Source organism: Alligator mississippiensis, chromosome 2, assembly GCF_030867095.1.
Source record: "Alligator mississippiensis isolate rAllMis1 chromosome 2, rAllMis1, whole genome shotgun sequence".
In the NCBI taxonomy this organism is placed as follows: Eukaryota; Metazoa; Chordata; order Crocodylia; family Alligatoridae; genus Alligator; species Alligator mississippiensis.
This window is the reverse complement of record NC_081825.1, coordinates 31,742,462-31,764,003: the sequence shown is the minus strand read 5'-3', so window position 1 is coordinate 31,764,003 and position 21,542 is coordinate 31,742,462. Positions and strand designations below refer to the sequence as shown.

The 21,542-nt window shown below is 40.9% G+C and overlaps 2 long non-coding RNA genes across 2 annotated transcripts in view; one reads left to right on the top strand and one right to left on the bottom strand.

Moving 5' to 3' along the window:
• The window catches only part of LOC132248516 (uncharacterized), a 195,368-nt gene that overhangs the window by 91,170 nt on the left and 82,656 nt on the right, over window positions 1-21,542 (bottom strand). The window lies entirely within an intron of this gene.
• Window positions 6,793-21,542, top strand: part of LOC109281221 (uncharacterized) — a 231,072-nt gene continuing 216,322 nt past the window's right edge. The window contains exon 1 of the long non-coding RNA XR_009459720.1: window positions 6,793-6,955. This is a non-coding gene — a long non-coding RNA (uncharacterized LOC109281221). The remainder of the gene's footprint in view (window positions 6,956-21,542) is intronic.

Here is a 21,542-nt window from a genome sequence, read left to right as displayed (position 1 = left end):
CCATGTGGCAAGGCAATGCCTCACAGTGCCTGCAGGCTCAGGGTAGGCTGCTGGAAGTTGGCTGCAGGCAGCTAGAATTGGCCTTGGTGGCCAGGAGCTACCTGCAGCTGGGCCTGGGTGCTGATAGACGTGGCATGAGCTTGGAGCCACCTACAGGCCTAACCAGTGTGGGCTTGGCAGCCACACAGAACTGCGGTGCCAGGCAGCAGCACCAGGATACAGGCAGGCTGGTGCACCTAGCCTGCAGCCTGCCTAGGGGGACACAGAGGCCTGGAGTGGCCTTAGGATGCCTAATTAAACCCCAGGGCTCTGCCTACAGGCTTTTAGGGACCTGAGGCTGGGGAACATATAGTGCCAGCCCAGCCCTGTGTCCAGAGAAACTCCCAGCCCCCAAGCTTGGAGCCAGCTTCAGGCTGGCCTTCTAGTAGCAGGGCTGACTGTAGCAGGGAGCAAATCTGCTCTCATCTGGCATCTGCACATGCATTACTGTGCAGTTAATACTTGCATGTAAATTTGCTACTTGCATTTGAAGGTAGCAAATGTACTCACAAGTAGCATCATTCTCCATACATGTGCATGTGTAGCTGTGCACACTTACTGCTTAGTAAACTAGGCTACTGCACAGTAAAGCATCTCATGTAGATGTGGCCCCAGCATCTAAAATGTAGCCACCTCATCCCCAGAGAATTATTGGATTTGAATAGATTTAGGTGACTAGGATCACTATCCAGTCAGTGGTGGGAAATAGGTGCCTCCAAAGAACAATCCAATTAGACTGAGTTTGGGTATGTAGGTGTCCCATACAGGCAATGTAAGTACCTCCAAAAGGTAATTCAGAAAGTCTAGAGGCAGACAATAGGGACTGCTAAGCACTGAGGTGTGAAACTCTCAGGAATGACTCTAGACAACTCTAGTCATTTGTGATGTACTATACACAGTCCTACTTTTAAGAGTAGGCAACAGACTGATGGTGCTGCATAAAAAGTCCTGGAAATAGGGACCAAAACCCAGACCTTTTTCCTCACAGGGTCCAAGGCCTTAAGCATTAGGCTGTAGAGGCAGTCTCCCTCTTGTTTAATCTCTTCAGCCCCAGGACTCTTGCTTACCTGGCAGCCCAGTGCACCAGCTTCAACAAGAAGGTAGGAAGCACCTGCACTTAATCTAATCCATGATTTGGTGATTAGGGCAATCTCCTGACAAGTGAGAGAGGTAGATTAACCAGAGAAGGGCCTAGCATCCATGTCTCACATTTCCTAAGTCAATGCTTTAATCTATAGGCAACTATGTAAATGGTGGACAAGCCATTGAGCCAAACTAAATATTATTGATGTTAATTAGGTATATCCTAATGGATTTAGTTCTTTAAGGTATTGAGGCACTTCCCAAATATCAACTTAATTCACAACAGAATCAAGGTTGGGTCTGGGCACCCGGGTGATCAAATCAGATTCTAGGCATGAACAGAAGCCCAAGGCTAAACATCTACAATACTTCATAGACCAAAGAGAAGGTGCTGCCTCCAGGGTTTTGTCTGGGATCCATCTGGTTCTGCTCTACAGATCTGGATCGCTCTTTGGAACTTAGGACCCTAGATTCCACCTAAGTCCTGTCTAGATACTTCTGAGACCAAACTGGACCTGGCACTGATTCTTATATATGCAGCGGTGGTGAACTCTACATTAATTTCTTCAGATGAGGACACAACATAATAGTAGTACAGAATATACCCAGCAAACTGGTGGTTTATGCTATTTGTGTATGAATGCAAATAGTTGAAAGAATTGAGACCTCCTACCCATAATGTCTTCAGAAATAGATTTTTGGGACACTGAAATCAGAGAACAATTTCAAAATATTGGGTAATTCCCCTTAAGTAGAAAATGTATCAAAGACCTTAAGCCTGATTTTCTACCCACAGGATTATAACCAGGGCCAGCGTGAATGGCCAGGCAACACAGGTGGCTGCCGAAGGTGGCTAATTGAAGGAGGTGGCAAAAATGGCAAGCACGCACCTTGTTGTTCTTGACTTTCCTTCCTTGTCATTAGTGCAACATCCTCTTTGCAGGCTTCTAAGCACAACTGGAGAAAAATAAAGGAGGTTTTGAAGGGAAAGATAGAAATTCATGTTTCCTTTCTGTTTCTCTGGTTACAGAGATATGTTCTTTAGACAAGATGGTCCCTGGGGTTTCTAAGGTGACAGTATCAGTTTGACAACAGGATGGATTTCCTGCTTGGCCATTCTGTCTTGGGGCTTGGAGATCTCACCTACATTCCAAATGCGGTTCACATTCCCAGTATGACTATACCAGGCCTAGATGAGGACTAACTATAATGGGACTGCATAGAAGTGTGTAGGAGTAGCTAATGTAACCTGAAAAATGAAAACAAACATCTCCAATACACTGTCCTTGTAGAAAGAGAATAGGGAGACATCTAGAGGAGGGATTTCCTACAGCACAGATTAACCAATGGGTTTGTGGAGCAGCTACTATTGAAAGAATGGGCTGGTTTCCACAACACATTCTCTGGCTATCTGGGGCCAGGACTTGGGATCAGTGTGTAAGCTGACTCAATGCTGACTGGTCAGTGGCAAGGCATGGACAGTGAGATTACTTAATTATTCTACAACGACTAGGTTCTTCCTTATTTTTCATATAAAAATTTAATTTCTCATGTAATGGGCTACTTGTGCACCTGAATACCTTACAACATCAAAAACAAATATCCACAAAATTAAAAAATGTGGGAGCTGCCAGGCTTTCTCAGTATAACATTTGCTGCTGCTGCTACTGCTTTGGTGAGGAAGTGAGCCCAACCAGAGGACAATCACATAGTTAATAATTATTGTGGTATGCTGCTCAAATTTTCCTAAGGATTATAAACCAGAAAAGGGAAAGGATATAATTTAATAGTTTAAGTATCAGCAAAAGATTAACAGAATTATGCAGAAATAGAGAAAACATATTTCTTATAGGCTGGTGGTGCCCCCTGCAAAGTATCAAGGGCCTGATACAAACAATAGAAGTATAAGAAGCCTTTCACAAAAAAAGTCACAAGAGCCCTTTTGTAATAGAAAATGGTAAGCAACCTAAATATAGGTGTTGCTAATAGACCGCCCCCACCCCCTGTTATAAATTAATAAGTAACATTTCCTACCGGGAAATTTCCTATAGGAACATTTCCCACCTGGGAGATGAGGGAGTGGGATTTGTTTTTTACCAGATGAAAAATATAAATCATATGAATCAACTGCTATGTAATGTCCTAAACTTCATGCTAGTACATAGATAAAAGTTTTTGAAATCACACATGATAGACAGTGATAGGTAGAATTTAGTATTAATAGCTGCAGCTGTAAATTCACTGAAGCAAAATTGTCAGCAAGCTGTTCAGAGAGAGTTCTATTGATAGGGATGTAAAAATAAACCATTTTCAGCTGTTATATATTGCTAGCTGTTTCAGATGGGCAAAATGCTGAATCTGCTATTTTTTCTGTTTCTTTTTTTGCTTTAGAGAAATTCAGAGTTATATACTGCAGTCCTTGGGATATACTGACATTTAATAGAGAGAACTTTTAATATTACTATTATTGCTCTGAAGTACTTGATTACCAGCACTAAAGCAGCAACATTTTATTTCCTTTTGCTTGCTGTTTGGCTTTTCATAAGCAAGCAGCTATTTACATTTGGAAAACATTTCAATCAGAATTTCAGGTAAGACAATTCATTTAGCAGGAGTCAAATCCTATCAAAGTGAGGCTTAGTCCACACAGGGAGCAGAACCATGGTAACTGTAACCATGTTTAAATACAGTTACTGCTAGCAGGTCTGTAACAGAGCTTCATTAACGAATGTGGGCAAAGATAATTGGTTTTTTCTCAATGGTATGTTAGTCAAACCATGATGTAGACATGATTTAGACATAACATTCTCAGTTGTCAATAGCATGCTGCTTTAACATGGTGTGGATTGGTTTCCAGGACAAAAACCTCTTTTCCACCCCAGTCTGATTGGAATCTGAGTGACGAAACACTGTAGTGCTCAGGAGGATACTAAAAGGGTGTAACAAATCTTTCAATGAAGCAAAAGAAAAGCTGATGTTAGGAAGGAAAAACTAGCAGATGGAAGCAGACAGAGTGACAGCTGAAGAATAGCTGTCTATGACCACAGAACTACAAGAACCAGAAGCAGTAGTTTCTTCATTCACCACAAATTTCTGTTGTTTGCTTTTCCAACCAAGAAACGAAAATACGTGTCATAAGGAAATATTGTGCTTGGTAAAAATTAACCGCATTAGAAGTTTATAAAAGCTGCTCTGTGCCAAATTCATGCCTGGTGTAATTCCACTGAAATCAATGAAGGCAGACCTCAGAACTTAGAAACATAACTCGAATGAAACTGGCATGTTACTTCTCAGCTATTTTGGGTCATTTTTTTTTAGCAAAGATAAATGAATACCTTCCTTAGCATGTAACATGTTTTTAATCCATATGGATTTTGCATGGATTTTGATGTTCAATAATGCATAATTATCTATTATTATTAGATCTGGGAGAATACTGAGATGGCCACTTACACCTTTCTTTAGTTTTCTTTTTGGTAAAAGTTCACGCTAAATCTATCAGTGTTATGGTTTTATACTGTCACCCATAACTGTAACATCTGAGCACTTTCCATGTAAAATCATGAGAAATAGTAAAGTTCCTAGCATGCAGAAGTAGACTTGGAAATTACATAGTGAATATGGACACATAAGAATTCATGGAGTAGAGGTGGAATGGGTCTTAGGTACCTTTGTTACTAAGTTTTCCATTTTTTTTTTTTTTTTTTTTTTTGTCATTTCTGAATTTCTTAGACCTCTATCTCTTCAGCCCTCTTTTGCTCTGTTTTTTTTTTGTCTCCTCTTCTAGCCAATTACATTAATTGAATTCTTTTTTAACAGCCTGTGTTTGAGGGGAGATCTTACCCTGTGGGATACTAATAACTCTCATTTATCTGAATGACTTATTCATGTCCTGCAGCATTAGAATAAAGCTTGGTATCCCATTGTGTGCATGTGTTTCTTTTTTTTTTCTTTTTTTCTTTTTTGCAGAGGGGAGGGCAGGGAGCAGGGCCTTTTCTGCTCAATTTCTTTCCATGTTCCTATCACTTTTTTTTTTTTCTAGGTACCATCCAGTGTTTTCTCTTCTCTTCATTTCTTACCATCTCTCTGCCCCTTACCCTTTCACTCCTTGCCTAACTCTTACTGTTTTTCCTGTTGGAAATCATGGAAGTAAGACAAGAACAGCATGTTTTCTTTGTATGATTTTTCATATTGTTTTCATGGTCTTTTACTGACAAACTGCAGTATTTGGATCTGGTTCATTTTAACAGCCCTTTTAACATCTGGGAAGAGAGGGAGATTGTGAAGAGAGCTTCCTGCTGTTTTCTAAATGGTATGTTCATCCGCCCCCAGTCACTTATAATTACCTTGAACTTTATTTCATTAATGAATACAGGGCCTGATTCTGCAAATGCTTGAGCATCTTAGCACCCCATTTTATTTTTCTTCTGACAACTAAACTGGGAACATGCTGCACAAAATAGAGCAACCCACCAAGGTTTCCTATTATTTAGTACAGTATTTTTCAACCTATGGTTCATGGACCCCTGGGAGGTCTAAGGGGTCCATGAAAGATGACTATGATCAATCAAAAGTATGTGAATACCCACACTTGCTATTCAAGGGGGTCTGCACCTCCATTCAGAATTTGCAAAGGGGTCCACAACTCCATTAAAAAATTTGGGGGGGGTCTGCAAATGACAAAAGGTTGAAAACCACTGTTTTACTACATCCTGAATTCTTCTGGAAATCATTTAAAGTTGGAATGATGACAGTCCAGGATAATTAAACAGCAGGACATTTTACAAATAATTCAAACTATTTGCTCTCCTTTTCTTGCCCAACTTCACTTTTACCCTCTTGAAAAAAATAATTCTGACCAGCTCAGAATGAACCCATTTGATAACTAGACTCACAACCTAGAGATGAAAACATAAGGAATACTATTTGTGCCTGAGCTGGTGTCTGAATATTTAACTAGAAAGAACAGTCAGGATTCCTGACTGAAAGTATCATTAATAACATAAAAGGCATTCATATGCTTTGCCAAAATTTAAAATGATTGCTGGTTGAATAGGGGGGAAAGGATTTGCACAAATGTTTGTGGATCTTAGGGTACATTTCCATTGCCTTATTGCCCTGCCTGGGAATGCCATTGTGAAGCATGCCCTGGCTACTTGCTTCCATTTCCCAAAAATGAAAATAATGTAGCCACCTCAGAGCCATGCTGAATGCTGCCCAGCACTGTCCTCAGGTTCCCTGAGTCAGGGAGTACACTGAGCTGCTGTAAGGTGGCTACAGTACCCATTTGTGGCATTGGGCACATGTGGAGTAGGAGCGAGAGGGTGACACTCATTTCATAATGGAACTTCTGAACACAAAAAGTAGCAGTGTTGACATATCCTTAACTACATTTGAAACCAGCCATTTTCACACCTTTTTGTTAGCTTTTTCCTGACAATGGAACAGGCAAATATTTCCATACACAAGTGTCTTTGGAAAATTTGTTTCAGGCCTTCTGCTGAGTGTCTTGTAATCAAGAAAGTAAATACATGAGGAAATACTTTATAAAAAATGCACAATAACAGCTGAGGTCAGCCAAGCAGGCAACAGGGGAGCAACAGTATGATTGAGGTGCAGTTCTAGGTGTAAAGAAATCCCCCTCTGCCTCTCCCTGCTTGGATCGTTCCAGCTACACCCCTCTCTCTCTCACTTGCTTGCCATTTGGTTCAACCTGGTCACCCAGGTGACTGGGCTAGGTAAATTCCTGAGGGGAGGGGGAGCTCGCTCTCTTCCTCCAGCAGCATTTTGGAACACACAAGCAACAGCCTCCAGAGACTTTCTGGATGAATCAGTGAGTAAAGACCTGAAAACTAGCTAGTAGATTAGAACCAGGTAATTCAGATGTGTATTAAAAGGGTCCCTGTACCCAAGATCTGTAAGGCGCAACTTATTTTGGTTTGCTCAAAATTTTTTTTGTAACTCTTTTTTTTCTACCCCACCCGTACTCTCTCCCCCTGATCAATAAAGGTAGCAGGTTACAGTATGACTGGCTGTTCCACTGTGTAAGGGGCTGAGAAGGGGCCTTTTGGCTCCCTGCAGAGCTTGTCTGTTTATTGTTTCCCTCAGTTGTATCTGGGGTTACCTTGGAAGGCTTCAGGCTAAAAGAAGCACCCAAAAATATTACCAGTGGGCAAAGCACCCCCAAGGCTTGTAATATCTGTGTACCCCAGGCTGCACAGAGCCCTAACAGAGGCCAGTGCCCAGGCGATGGCAGCATTACCCCAGGCTTGCAGGAGTTCTCCAGGAGGAGGGCCAGCCGGCTGTAGGCTCCACAGGGGAGACTCCCGAAGCATGGTTTTGGGCCTGGCACAGTGAGGTGGGTGGCTTTGCATAATAGCACCCCTTACTGTGCCACCACATAAGTACCGTTCAAAGTGCTCAGAACCACCACTCTTGCAATGGTATATTCCCCAGCAGAATATTGTGCTCCTGTATTGTCCAGAAGTTGTTGCACTAAAAAGCTCAATAATGTACTTAACAGTCTGCAGAGATTCATAACAGGCTGCACAACTTGCATACACACAGATGTACTCCCTGTACTCCTGGGCATTGGACCAAGTGATATAAGAGGACAGGCCCTAATATCATTACTGACAATAGAGGCAAGAGATGACCAAAATCAGCTGCTCCATCAACTATTAACTGAAGATCTGAATAGATGGAGGTTTAAGAGGCTCAAAAGTCATAAACTCTTCATCCACAAAGCCCACTAGCTCCTGGAAGAGATTGGGGATGCTGAACCAAACCTATGGGCAGTAATGGAGCAGGCCAGGAAAGGTCAGATCTACTCCTATGCTCTTATAGTGTTTTATACCAACACTAAATGAGTCTCCGATTGGGCAAAACTTTGGCAGAGAAGCATGGGTCAAGCTGAACAGGCTGAGATTTGGATATGGACACTTCAAAACAAGATGTCACAAGATGAACATCTTAGAGAGTCCCCTTTGTGAATGTGGTGCTCAACAAGCAGCACAGCACTTAATCAAAAGCTGTAATCTTTATAAATGAAATCTGCACATTGAGCTATAATGCCAGACAGTGGCTCACAGATTTAGAAGTTGATATGTGACACCACATGAAAGAAAGAGAGAGTCCCAATGTCTCCAAAAGGATGCAGTAGCTTAAGAGAAGGTACGGAGAAGGGCAACAAAAAATGATTGTGAGCCTGGAGCAGCTGCCATACTAGGAGAGACTAAAAAGGCTAGGACTCTTCAGTTCAGAAGAGAGAAGGCTGAGGGGGGATTGGATACAGGTCTATGAAACCATGAAAGGTATGGGCCAAATGAACATAATAAATCTATTGTTCGCCAAGTCTGAAATACTAGAACTAGGGGGTACATGCTGAAATTAGTAGGTGACAGATTTAAAACTAACAAGGACAAGTACTTTTTAGGCAATATGTAATTAATTTGTAGAATTCATTGCTACAGGAGGTGGTGGAGGCAGATGGCATAGCCAGGTACAAAATGCACCTGGATAAATTTATGGATGATAGATCTATTAATAGCTAGAATGGTTGGAGATGTTTCCTTTGGCATCTCTAATCCAAGAAATAAGGGATATCCGGGAGGATGCTGAATAGGGAATAGATCACTCTAGAGATATTTCAGTGTTCTTTCTGTATAGTAGCCATTTCTACAACTGTAAGAGACAGGAAACTGGGTTAGATGAATCACTGGTCTGACCCAGTATGGTATGTTCTTCTTATGTTCTTATGTTCATGGGCAACTGATGCCTCCTGAGTCTGGAGGGGTACCTGAAAAAGCCAGCATTGGCAGAGGGGACGGAGATGGCAAGCACCTGAAGACGCCACCAGTGGCAGTGAGGACAGCTCTGTCAGGGACAGGGAACACATGCCTGTCCCCCCTCCCCCCCACCCGGGCCCTTCTACCAGTCATCTATGACTTACGTTGTTATGTTCTTAGGTAACCAGTCACTCAGCTCAGATAGTAAATTCCAGCTTATCCGAGTAAATACTGTGAGAGTTTGTGAATGACCCATATGTAGAAATGTGCTCATATACATTGAAAACTTCTAAATACTAACCAGAGGCATATCGAGTTTATTCAGTGGGGAGGCTGGGATGCTGGTCACTGTTGAGCAGGAGAAGAGGGTGAGAGGAAGGGAAGTCTTAGTTGCCTAGGCTCTCTGCGCAAGGAATACAGATGCTGCTGTTACTGATGTGCCTGCTGCTGCCTTTCCTACACAGAGAGCCCAGGCAGCAGTGGCAGAGAGAGAGTCTGGCAGAGAAACCCTGTAGCACAGGTCCCCCATCCCCCCAAATGCTACTGGGTGCAAGGCTATGCTGTGAGAAATACTCCCTGGGGGAAGAGCACCATTCTGCTTGCCCCCCACCTCCCAGATGTTCTGCTGGGTGTGGGGCTTTCTAATGGCCAGGCAAAGTCAACACAGGGCTGGCAAAGACTTTGGGTGGATGGTGATTCTGGCACCACTCTCATAGTTAGCACCTGGAACTGATACCTTATTTACCCTGCACTAGTTAAGCTACTGACACTAAACAAGTGGGTAAATACTGTTACTTCTTTAAGAACCTTGCAATAAAATAGAGATAATTTCAGACACATCCCTCCAAAAAAATGGGAATCTGAAGATCTGGATTATATTCATGGCTATGCTATTGATTTACTGGGTGACTTTTGACAGGTAGCTTTATGTTTCTGTGGTTGTATCTACACATCGCTGTATGGTGACGTAGCCAAGCACTATGTCACTGTATGGCACGTTATGGTGTTATAGTGTGAGTCTACACGTGATCAGCGGCTGTGTCACCATAGCAGCATGTTTTAGCCTGCCACTACAGCAACTATACAGCACTACAGCAGAAAAATGTAACCACGCACAGCAAACACGGTGCAGTACAGGAAGTTACTGCACTGTGCTTTAGTACTTACAAGAGGAAGTACTAAAGCACACTACTGTAGCAATAGTGCTGTAGCAACATCACCATATGGTTATGTGTAGATGCACCCTGTATGATATTTTCCCATCCTGAAAAATGGTGATACAAGTGTAAGTAAAGCATCCTGAAATATCAGGATGATCAAAGAGTTACACAAATACTACCATTTTTTTCAGCACCTAATTAAAGCAAAATTCCACTTTTGTAGGTAGGGCCACTACATTCAGTAGGGTCAGTGAGGCAGAGTTTCTCCTAGAATTTTCATGTTCAGTATTTTCATAAAAACTGAGTAGTAGCTGAGAAAAGAATCAGGTTTTGAGACTTGTATGATAAAACCTTAACACCTAAGTATGCTTCAACTTAGTATCTTGTTGGACCTGCTTTTAATTTGAATGCTGTAATGTGCTATGGCATGAAAGACAGCCCCCAAAATCAGGGTACAAAATTGTGCATACAAGTAGTCCCATTAGGTTATTATAACACAAAGTTATAAAATAATTTGAGGGCACAATTTTTTGCCAGATTGGAGCCTAAATTTGCATTGAATAATTAAATCAATTTCTTTACTGTGATGATATCCATCTGGTAGATCTCTGGAGATCAAGTCTGTTGTGTCTTTAAATTTACTTCAGCCAGATTATACAGTGTTTAAATAAGGACAGACACTGACCTGAACTTTTTGTGTTTTTATTGATAAATTGATCTACTTTTGTGTCCAACTTGTGCTTACTACAGATCCAATCAATTAAGAAAATTACTGAACTAATATTCTAATATTATTATTCTAATATAATAAAATCCCTGGCACTGTGTGTCTGTCTGTCTGTAATGCTCCAGGCCAAATGTGCATGCACCGCCTGGAGCCTATGGACAGACAGACATACAGCCGGAAGTGCTATGGCTTTTATTATATTACAATAAAAGCCAGAGGCGGAGGTGGTCAGGGCCAAGGGGTGCTCCCCACTGTGGGAAGCGGTGCAGGGAGAGCCCTGGGGTGTGGGTTAGGGTGCGCTGCCACATGGGGTGGGGGCGTAGCTTGTGGCCATGCAGAGGGCGTGGCATGTGGTGCACGGGGGGCGTGGTGCATGGCCATAGGGTGCCAAGCTGGGAGCAGGTGCAGGTGGGTGTGGGCAGCCCTGCGCCTCACCAAGGGGCCACTGCCCACACCACACATTCCCCACATCATGGCCACTCCCTACACCGCTCCCTGTGGTCGTGTGCCACTCCACCCTGTGCACCCTGCACCACATCCCAGGGCTGCTCCCCTCACTACACAGCCACCAAGTGCTCCCCATATCATGGCCACTCCTGCGCCATGCTCTGTGGCCACCCCCCACCCCCCCCGTGCAGCGTTTGTGTGAAGCGGCGGGAAGGGGGGTTGAGTGGGGCATGAACCAGAGAGGCAAGTATAGCAGGGCATAACCCAAAGCAGCAGTGGGAGGAGCAGGGAGCAGGGCAGGACCTGAGTGGTGGCAAGATGTGGGGAGAGCGGGGCTGGACTTGGAGCAGTGGCGGGGGGCACGGGATCGGATGCCCATTCACAATGGGCATTTCGCTAGTAGATGTATAAAACTATATATAATATCATCTATCTATCTAGATAGCTATATTAGTTCAGTAGTGTGTGTGTGTGTGTGTGTGTGTGTGTGTGTGTGTATCTCAAAAGAGAGAAAGAGAGAGAAAGAAGAAAGAGTTATACACAAATAGGGAAGCAAGATTTGTTATGATATCTTTTACTGGACTGACAATACAATACAGCTGGGAAAGCTGCTGGATAAGCTTTCAGACATCAGGTGCCCTTCCCTGAAAGCCTGACCAACAGATTTCCCAACTATATTGTTGGTCCAGTAAAAGATACTACCAAAAAGCCTTGCCTCTTGACATTTATTGGGCCATCATGGATATAAAAACATTGTAATCCTACTACTGCTATATGTACATGTATACATGCATTCCCCATACATTATATATTAGTGGCACCTCAGTTAATCTGGCTGTATAGTATTAATAGGGTTTTTTCACAAGAAGTATTCAGAAGATGCTACTAAAATGGTTGTTGTTAGGCTTTCATTTGCTGTGCCATACTGATAAGTCCTTTTCTCAGAGAAGATAAACACTTGCAACAATACAGCTGAGAGAGATTGGGAAAAAAATAACCTGGCAAGCAAGTTCTATGGTTCTTTGAAAGCTGTCCAACTTCATGAGTCCTGTGAGAGCTTAATTAAAATGAAGAACAAAATTTCAAAGGAAAAAATAAGCCCTTTAAATGGTCTATTTTTTGTTCTAGGCTCAGAAAATCTCTCCCGTTCAACTGATTTCCCCAAAACATAAATATTGGCAGCTTTCAGGTTTGCATTTTATCCCTTTTGGGCAAGTAGCAGTGAGTTCAAAAGCTTTTTCCAATCAAGCTTAGACTGTTTGTTCACCAGAGTTTGAATCTCTGACACAACTGGTACATCTTGTAACAATAAACATTGCCATGGAATTAAAGTCACTCTTTCAAGGGAACTATGATTAAAGTACTGCATTTACTTTTCTAATGATTTGAGGGAATCTGTCTATGTACTAGTTAGAAATTCTGGTTATTGTTATGAAGTTCTTATTATGAAAAGTGCTGCATCATGGAATGCTTCTATGCATATCCAACTTGCTGACAAGACCTCTAGCACATATTTCCCAGAATAAGGACTGTACTACGACTGAACCATTGGCATACTAAGGAGGCTGACTACAGACTAGCAGAACCAGTTCATTCCAAATGACTCGGCAGGAGGCTGGCATTTAAAGTGGTGGAAAATTACTAAAGGCGGAACAAAAAAGGCTGTTAGAAGGGGCAAGGCTTACAGAAATGCACAAGAAATTGGCGATGAGGTACAGGAAGTTTTGGGAAGGACAAAAGAAGAAACAGATGAGTTATCCATAGCACGGGAACTGATTTAACTGTGGGACTAAGCAAGGATAGAGAATGACTACTGAACCAAAAAATGACATCATTCAGAGGAAAAGCCATGAACTTCAGGAAAAGGACCATGGATAACCCAATAGGGCCCTGACCCAAGCTGAAAGCACCCTTTCGAAAGAAGAGGAAAATGAGGCAGGGAAATACTTCTAAAGGTTATTATCTTTGTGCAGATCTGTATATCTTTTTGGTGGTGAGTTAAAGACCTATGGTATTTCAGAATCTTGTGTGTACTACATTCTGGCTCTCACTTACCTTTTAAGAGATACATTTTACCAGAAAGCTCACGCCTTCAGACGGAACATAGGAAATAAGGAAGAGCTGTTGGGAAGTTGAGGGTATGGAAGGCACTGGTTTCAGGGCATAAACAGTTAGATTTGTACAGTCACCAATACTAAAAGAGGTGATGGATATGAGATCTTCACTTGGAGTGCATGTCTGGAAGTCCAAAGCCAGAGATAGACAATCAGAGTCAGTATTTCTTCAATACGCAGTAGATTCTTAATCCAAGATAACCAATACCTCCATTACTGACTCAAAGGTACTACAGGACCATCCATAAATAGGACAAATAAGTAGGGCTCCAATTAAAAAAATTCAGTGGTCTTCATAAAAATATATTTAGGCATGTCTCTGCCTCTTATGCCCACAGAACACTGCCTTTGTGTAAATTCTTGGTGCCAGTTCATAAATAGCCTGTGTGGGAAGATAGTATGGTATATTCTATATCATATTATTATACGTTATACTAATTTATTAAACCAGATCAATAGGGACCGACCGAATTCATGGCAGAAGTGGGGTGTGCTGTGGCTCCTTTAATCTTGCAGGTTCCCCTGTGCTGCCCCCCCTGCCCCCCCCCCACTGATTGGTGGAGGGTCCCACTTGTCACTCACTCCTAATCAGCAAGGAGGCAAAAACTGTGGTTTTAAATATGGCACCATTTATGCCTCCTGCCCCTGATTGACTGAGGGGCCCCAGACAGCCCTGCTGTTTGCTGCTGACTGGTGGGGAGACAAAAACAGCGTCATGTTTAAAACCACGGTTTTAGTTTCCCTGCTGATCAGGAGGGAGCTGCGGGGTCCTCCGCTAATCAGAAGCGGGGGAGGATGGGGGGTGTGGGGCGCCAGGGGCGAGGTGCATGCGGGGGAACATGCAAGATTAAAGGAGCTGCCATGCACTCTACTTCCTCTGTGAATTTGGTAGGTCCCTACAGATAAAACAGAAGCAAGCACACTTCTTTTGCTATATGAGTTACTTTCCCACTATTTGCCTCACTGCACTGTGGTCACCATTATTCTCTTACACCAGCACTGTTCACAGTAAAATGTCTTCTGGAAGAAAGGATCCAGGCAAATGGAAATGACTAACCTAATGGCAGATCAAACTATCTTTTCCCTTTCACAAGGGCAAGTAATCTCATCCTCAAAGCCTGATTCAAGAACTACATCTGAAGAAAGGAAGAGGTAGTTTGGGTGGCCCTGATATTAACTATTCATGAAAACAGGTTTCAGAATTCTCACTGATTTTTGCAGGTATTAATCACTGGATTCTTGCCATTACATCTTGTGGATTTCCACATGCTCTGCACATAAATAATAGTTTTAAGAACTCCTCCAACAAAATCTTTGTTGCGGTGAAAACTTTATATATGGAGTTTTTAACCTGAAGTTATTTCTATCTTGGAGCACATGTTAGTCCATCCTGTGGGGAACACCCTTTCAATTCCATTTTGATGGACCGATTATCTAAGGTACTAGTCACCTGGATTTAATGCCCTGCTCTGCCAGAGGCTTCCCATATAGTTTAGGGTACTCTTGGCAATCTTGCTTCATGTCTTTGTACCTCAGTTCTGTATAAAAAGGTGATAAGTACTTCTTATTTTACAAAGCTGTGATGACATACATGTTAAAGTTTGGCAGATGCTCAAATACCATAGTAACAAGCAGAGGTTACTCTTGTTAGCTTTTTTCCCCATTTTACAGCGTGAAGTAGAATGCATCAAATAATAATAATAATAACAATCCTGAGTAAATTATTCATTGATAGAAGGAAAATGAGAGAAAATGATTAAATAAGCTATTTGTGTGCATTATTCAGCCAGTACCAGCAAATCATTTATAAACTAATGCGTATTATTATATATTAGAAATGTCTTCAACTTCAAAATCCAGACCCAGTCCTGATATCAAATACAAAATTTGAGAGTTTGGTGATGACCAGGACTAGAGTTTTTGGCCTGGGCTGCTCTTAAGGGACTATATAAAACATTCAGATCACATGTATGTTTTATCGCATGCCAAAGAAGTATATTAAAAGGACATTAAGTTTGCAGAGTCAGCCATCCAGGGTTTAAAAATATTAGAATTAAGATTTCTAATCAAAGTCAGTCTTCCCTGCTTGTCTCTTTAAATTATGGGATAGCTTAGGTGGTCAAGAATGTTTCAATTGCATGTTTGTTTGCTTTTTGCTGAAAAATGCCAGTTCATCAAAACAAAACGATTTGGACACTGGACATTTTCTATGAATTTCCCAATTTAACAATGTTGAAATAAAAACATTTGAAAATGCTGGAATTGGTTGCTTGGACTTTTTGTAAGCAAAATTTCAGTATTTCAGTTTTAAATGATTTTCCATTTTTAAATTAAATTTGCATTTATGCTAAAAGAAAATTATAAGAAAATAGACTACCAAAACTGAAATAAACTATTTCAGAACTACAAAATGAAGCATTTCAGTTGAACCAAAAGAATTTTGGGATTTAAATTTTTCCCCACCCCAAAATCAGGACAAAAAAAGCAAAATTTCACATTTTCATAAATTAAAAAAAAAAATCCATCTCCCTAGAGCCATCTGCATGTAATCTTTAATTCCTAGAAATTACCTTCAGTTACATAGTCACATGTTATATTTGCCACAGCAAAGGAACAGGGATTTTTGACTCAGCAGTGCCTCATTCCCAGTCTGAGCTCAAATCAGATCACCTCACTCTCTGTGTAATAGTTTTGTATCCTACAATAGATGTCCCATTCATAAAATGGTTACAGCTACCCAACCCCTTAATCCTGAAGAGGCAAATACCATCTGCAGGCAACTGGTATACACCACCTACACCAATATTTACAATGACATACATTTCTCAACAAAACTTTATTCCAACTCTAGCAAGAGACTCACTGCTTTGAGTCCATTGCAGTGATAGTGTTTATATGCAAGATTTTCTTTCTAAGGACATTCATAGGATAGACTAAAGCTCTTCCAGACCAGTGGTACAGACTTTCAACAATGTGGCTTGCACTAGTCTTAAATATTGATGCTAAAAGTTACCCAAGGTGGTTTGAGGTTAACAGTAGACTATGCAACTGGTCAGCACTCAGTGACTTGCTAATTGATTTCTCCACCTCATAGGAAATTTGCTATGTCACTAGTCCATAGGCTGGCCCATTCTCCCCCTACTCATTTGTAATTTAACCCAGTTATTTAATGACTTACAGAAGTGGAGAGAAATTAGCCTATCAGCAAAATTTATTCCTAATTAAGGACTATGAATATGGGCCACACTTTGCAAGAAGGAAGCATAAGTCAAGCATCATTCTTCTTGATTTGTTCCAGGTCATTGTTTTTCTCTGCCTGGCTGCAAAACTCTAATGGGCCATCTTGATAAAAATTCACTTTTGCATCCATCTGTTATATTGCACTTTTAATGTCAATTTTACTTAATGTATCTTGATTTCACCCAAGTCACAGCTGCAACCACACCACATTTTATTAGAATAAAATCTCATCCCTTTTGGTCCTCTAAATGAGAAAAGACACTGTAGACAGTTTTCTCAGCAGCTCTGGCAGTTTTAAGTTTTAGCATATGTTAGCATAATAAATTCATTCAATACAATTTTGAAACACACATTCCTTTCAGAGTCAGTTTTCTAGACACTGCAGTGGGACCCTCTAATCTAAGTTGTTTAAACTGGCTTTAATAGAGGGATCATTCTATAACAACCCCCACACCGCCTCCCTCACCCATCAAACTCAGTGGGGAGGCTGAAGACATGAAAGGGATGCTGAGAATTTTCTCTCTTCCTGTTAAAATGAGGCCTAGATAAATCTCCTTTAGCCTAAGGGTTCTCCTCTGCCTCACGATAAGCAAGAGATCATGATCACACTGATATCCCGTAACTGCAAAGAATCTTTCAAGTATACAATGGAGAAAAAGAAATAATGACGGTTATACACAGAATCTATCAATAGAGCATGAGCACAGAGAGGAGGTATGTCATAATGGTTACAGCATAAGATTTATATAATGGCAGTTAGTTGTATTGTGGCAGCACAGCACAGTTTCAATCAGCGTCGGGGCCCTGTACTAGGGCATGTACACACGTATGAAGATGAGGCAGTTCATGTCCCTGAGAAATCTCCAGTACATAGCAGATGGATGCAATAGTGCAGAGAAGCAGGAAGGCAAGCAGGAGATGATTCTATCAGAAGCAGAAGGCACAGTATGCCAGGGCCCTAGTTATTGTGAAGTGCTTTGCAGACTTCATATGTCATTCCTGACTTTGCCTCTGATTGACTAAGCAAATTACTATCTTTGTATTTATTCCAAATGGGGATTATCATATTTACCCAACTGGCATGACAAGATTTATTCCATTCTTTATCACCTTTGTATCTTGAATTTTTGCATCATACCCATCACCACCATTAACACTTTGAGATAATCAGAGGAAAGGTGCTATTTCTATAACTGTATAATTGACACACCAATGGTTATGTTTTCCACAGAGTTGGTCATATTATTTGTATGATCTATGCCTTTTCTGAAAAGATTACCTCACTTTCATGCATGGTAGTGGCATTACTGAACTGCCAGTATTCTAAGAAAAACTCATAGAAACGTGAACACACCAGTTAAATGATGTCTCACTGCATGTACTGTTTGCATCACACAATTCTGCAAGTTCTAATTAGAGCATATTTTGAGTAAAACCATGCCATTTTCTGAGAAGATTTGAAATCCCAATGAGTTGGGCATCTGGATCTCCAGAATTGTCAATTGCCCCTTTATTCTTTGCTCAGTTTGAAAATAATTAGCAGTGATCTGCTGTTTCTCAAAGAACTGAACGAAGGTCTCCCATTTCCTGTATGAGTGCATTAGGCATACGCGACTGGTAGGGGCTGCACAAGGGTGCACGTTCCCCCCCCCCCCCCCGAAAGCTGACACTGATGCTGTCAGTAGGGCTGGTGCTTCCCCGACAGGGTTGGTGGCTTCTCTGGGTGCCCCCCTCCCGATTCAGGAGGCACCAGTCACTCATGGCATTAGGCAGCAGGTTTTTATATAAAGGGGGTCACTGCTGTCATTAATGGTACCACCTCCCTTTCTGGAAAAATTGTTTTTAAATAAAAGTACTGGCTGCTTCTATATTTGATGAGAAGCCCAATCTTGAAGGTGTGCTCAGAGCATACCTATTGAATCGGAGCACTCAGGACACAGAGGTGGAAAACTACCAGGGTTATGAATGTCAACAGGGCTTAAGTGTGAGATAAGATTTGAGCTGCTTGGCCTTATCAGGACTGAGATATTTCAGGGGGTGTAGAGAAGCAAAGGTCCAGGTGCCTGGAGAGCTTTACTGAACAAAATTAAAACAACTATGGACTCTAGGTGCCTAAGAGATTAGACAGTAACTGTGCAGTTACTGTGAATATTGCTATTTTGGATGGAAATTGCTTAAGTCTCACTTTAATTCACTAAGTCTCTTTGCAGGTCCACCCATAATAAATGTTATCATCTTCTGTTGAAGATTGTATGCTACTAAGAACAATATTCCTGAATACACTATAGTCAGGAATTATTGGATTAATCATACATTTTCTGATAACATGTTGCTTCATTGAAAAATGCCTGCATTACATTGAACCCTGAATTTTTCCAATCCATCTTGGGATCAGTACTTTTTTAGAGCATCCGAAGCAAGACTCTTGTGGAACCCTGTCTGAACCCTGTGCTTACAAGTCCAAGGATCTGGGACAGACTCACAGGGTCCTGAGCAGTCCTTGCACCCGAGGTCCATAACTCTGGAACAGCCAGCTATTCCTGGCTGTTTGTCACAGTGTGTTAACTCGGCCTGGTATTACAGACCCAGGAAATGCAAGTAGTTGGTCAGGAAACAATGACTATGGAACAGATTTTGTTTCAGAAGCACTGTGGATAGGTGTTCCTGAAATGACATTTTCTAAAAATGTCACATCCGTGAGAAAAGTAGTGTTTTTGTTTGCTTGCTTGTTTGGGGAAGGGGGAAAGATGCAATTCAGATTGAAAACAGAATTTTCAAAAAAAATCTGCAGACTGGAAATCCTGCTTTATAGCTAGATCTTATAACGACATTCTGCTTTTTCCAGCAAGATCCCTATTGCTCCAGTTTGAGAAGGTTGCTTCACTTTCTTTACTGAACCAGTAGTGTTCACTGTTTAGGGACTGTGAGGATTGTAGGCTGGGGACACTTCAATTCCTCTGCCCCTTTCTGCTTTTAGGACATGAGGATTCCCTCACCAATTTTATCTTTTTTTGCTGTATTACTTTTTACCCTCCACATTCAGGCATGAATCCTGTGCATATGAAAATGGCTGTACATTTTTCTTTGTAGATCCTATCACCCTGAGGGAAAACACACCTATTGTGGTACAAACATGCAGTCCTGCAACAGTATATTTTATATAGCATTTACACTGAGAGCCTGAATCCTGTGTCATCTGGCTCAGGGGGCTTGTCATGGGTCTGGAAATTTGCAGACTGGAAATTTGACATTTGGAGAGTCATGGCAGCATTAATTGCCACACCTTCCAGAGCTGGGGCAATTAATGCTGCCACCATTCCCTGCTGACAAATTTTCAGACCTATTGTCAGCCCCACAGATTGAATGACATGGCCATTACAATGTGATCAAATAAAGTAGTTGCTAATATTTGTGGAAAAACTCCTTTTCCAAAGAACTATATTCTAATCAAGATTACAGTATATATGTTATCACAGAGCTTGAATACTTTACTAATGTAAGTCCACACAACTACTCAGTAGTGGATTTTTCAAGGTATGCAGCTATATACATCACACATCTCAGATCAGAATCTGGCCTTGAATTGGAAAGGGATTAAGCAAGTCAATTTCAGTTCTTCATAAAACCTCAGGCTCCTAGTGACGCTAATAGATTGTTTGAGTCATAGCTTCATATTTATAAACCATCTCTAGTGTTCTCACACACTTCAGAATAAAAATAAATCAATTTTAAAGCCATTTGTTAAAGAAAATGCAGCATCTCCAAAGCACAGGTTTATGCTCTCCTCGTTACAACTTGAAATAAAAGTTGCAACAAAAAACTGACAGGATATTTTTTATACAAGATTGGAATATTGTATAACATCCCAGGAAGTTCACTTTAAATTTCAATTTTATAACAGAAGAGCTAAAAATCTATCTCTGTACTGGAATGAGACATATTTTCAGCACTTCATCAAATTAAATTTAAAAGACAGTTTTTCTGAAATATTATGCAATATTCTGACCTTATATAAAATATATCTCCTGTCAGTTTTTGTTGCAACTTTCCTTTTGAGTGGTAACTAGAAGAACATAAGCTTGTGCTTTGGAGATGGGGCATTTCCTTTTAATAAGTGGTTATAAGATTGGTTTCTTTAAATGCTAAAAAATATTGTGAAAGAAACCATGGTTTATAAATATGAAGGTATGACTTGGCCAATTTATTAGCATTACAAAAAGCCCGAGGTTTTATAAAGAATCTTAAATAATGTTTGTTCAGAGCTTAAAATGTATAAAGCACAGAGCAAGTGACTATTAGTTGATAGTTTAATTATTAAGCATAGGAACTAATACCTGTCTGAAATAAAATATTATGTTTGGGATAATGGTATAAAAATGCCCAGACATCATTTAGAAACCTAACAATAATTGTGTTTATTAAGTGAAAATAATCACATTTCATAATCAAAATTAAATAGGAGGCAGAGACCAGAAGTTCAAATCTCTTCCATTTCTCTTTCAATAAAATGTGCCTACTAGCTCAATAATGAGTGACACTAGATACAACATAGCACCATTTCACTGCAGAATATTTTTATCAGCTAAGCATACCCATAAGAGTCACATTGAAACTTAATAAGAGATACTTGACCCTCTCCTGCTGTCATTTCTAGTACAGAAAATTATTCTATGTTATCAGACAAAGGGTTTCCACCATGATTCACCCATGGTGGTAAAGAACATAATTTTTTTAAAAGTGTAACTAAAACATTTAAGTCTATTGATTTCAGTGGCACATAAGCACTTATTTTCTCAGACATTTTTCAAGCACTCTGACCCTTAATCATTACAAATTAAGTCCCTGATTCAGGAAAGCTTCCCTGAGTAAGAAGAGGAATTTTGGGTACCTATACACATGCATGTTCTAGTTGAGTCTGCTTCATGTTCTAATTAGAACTCTAGCA